At 30.4% G+C, this 1,951-nt stretch overlaps 1 long non-coding RNA gene across 1 annotated transcript in view; it reads right to left on the bottom strand.

Annotated features, from left to right (window-relative positions):
- Window positions 1-677, bottom strand: part of LOC111089585 — a 4,179-nt gene extending 3,502 nt beyond the window's left edge. Inside the window, exon 1 of the long non-coding RNA XR_002613823.1 lies at window positions 668-677. This is a non-coding gene — a long non-coding RNA (uncharacterized LOC111089585). The remainder of the gene's footprint in view (window positions 1-667) is intronic.
- Between the last annotated feature and the right edge of the window lie 1,274 nt (window positions 678-1,951).

Genomic DNA, 1,951 nt, shown 5'->3' with positions numbered 1-1,951 from the left:
ATAAATTTAAAGTATGTCGTTGTTTTTATTTCTGTAAGTAACAAACTAAATATCAGTTATAAATTTAAAGTATGTTGTTTTTATTATTTCTGTAAGTAACAAACTAAATATCAGTTATAAATTTAAAGTATGTTGTTGTTTTTATTTCTGTAAGTAACAAACTAAATATCAGTTATAAATTTAAAGTATGTTGTTGTTTTTATTTCTGTAAGTAACAAACTAAATATCAGTTATAAATTTAAAGTATGTTGTTGTTTTTATTTCTGTAAGTAATAAAAACAACATACTTTAAATTTATAACTGATATTTAGTTTGTTTCTTACAGAAATAAAAACAACAACATACTTTAAATTTATAACTGATATTTAGTTTGCAACATACTTTAAATTTATAACTGATATTTAGTTTGTTACTTACAGAAATTTTTTATTATTTCTGTGAGTAACAAATTCAGATGTAAACGTTTCATAAATAATTTTCCCGATGTGAATTTACGGAAAAGAAAAATTCAAATACTATTCTGCCATACTTGAAGACTGTCGTTTTTAAAACACTTGATTCTTAGCATCAAACCATTGCGTCAAACTAACTCTCAACATGTATCATCAAGAAGGTCTTTAACTGAAGATAATTTCGGTTAAAATTAGCAGATTCGCGTTAGCAAAACTTTGTTTTCAAAATTATAATTAATTGATTAATGAAAAATTATTAATCATAATACAACAAACACCTACCCGCTTTGCCCATCCATCATAAGATCTTCGGGTGTACTTTTTTATCTCATTTAGGTTTTCAGGCTTCTCTTTATCTCTGCCTGCATAAAAGACAAACACGCTTAATTTACATAAAGGGGACATTTTTCTCATGTTACGAACCAACTTTCGTATAAAAACTTGATAAGTAAAATAAATAATCGTATTTTCCCCATATAATAAATCATAAAATATTGTTGTATATAACAGTGTATAGCTTCAGTGAAATCACTCCAGAAGATAATGCCTTTTTCAGTTTTTAAAACTGTCAACTTCTTAGAACCATTGAAATTTGTACTATTTGGACAATTCCGATCTTTTTCTGAAGTCTAGTAGTGTAGTTGTGCTTTAATAATGTCTTACTCTATATTCATAATGCTACATTTTTCTATTGAACAGGTACAAGTGGAAAATAGAACATATATTTCAGTAATACGATTGACTCAATATTTTAAAGATTGATGAAGTTTGAAAATGAACTTACTATCGCCACTATTCCATCCTCCACCTACAGCGTCGACATTCATCAACGTCAGGCTTACGAGCACAACCAGAGCTGCAAATAAAACTTTCATGTTGAGAGTGTTGCTGGTTCCGTGAAGATTTCAGGTTAGAAAGCCCTTTTTATATCATTCATTCAACAGCTTTGAGCCAATACTTTAAACTAATTTTCAACTATCCTAAAATTAACAGAACTTAGCAAGGATATTTACCAATCGTTGCGCTACTCTTTCAGGATTGGACAAACTGCGTTTGGTTACAACCAATAAAGGAGTGATTATACCAAACATAGGTTCCTCCTTCCATACAATAAGATCACGTGACTCCAATCTTTTCCTCTACAGTTTCATCCTCGTGGAAGCTTCACTCTGTTTGTAATTAAGCACAAAGCTACACAGTGGACTATCTGTGCTCTGCCCACCACGGGTATCGAGACCCCGTCTCTAGCGTTGTAAGTCAGTAGGGAACCCTTCACTCTGTTACATCACGTTATACATATTACAGGGTAGAAGAGTTGTTACTAGATACATCCACTAGAAGAACATATAATACAGTTTAATATTGTGTATAGTTGAAGTTCACAAATTATATGAAGGTGTGAAAGTAGAACATTACCAAAGAAAGTGTCTACTGATCAATTAGTAGTTTAAATTATAACCAACACCGAATCAAATTGTATATGTGTAACTGCTAGGGCA

The sequence above is a fragment of the Limulus polyphemus genome, unplaced genomic scaffold (genome assembly GCF_000517525.1).
Source record: "Limulus polyphemus unplaced genomic scaffold, Limulus_polyphemus-2.1.2 Scaffold6709, whole genome shotgun sequence".
NCBI lineage: Eukaryota > Metazoa > Arthropoda > Merostomata > Xiphosura > Limulidae > Limulus > Limulus polyphemus.
Note: the sequence above shows the minus strand (reverse complement) of the source record. Positions and strands in the feature narration are given on the sequence as shown.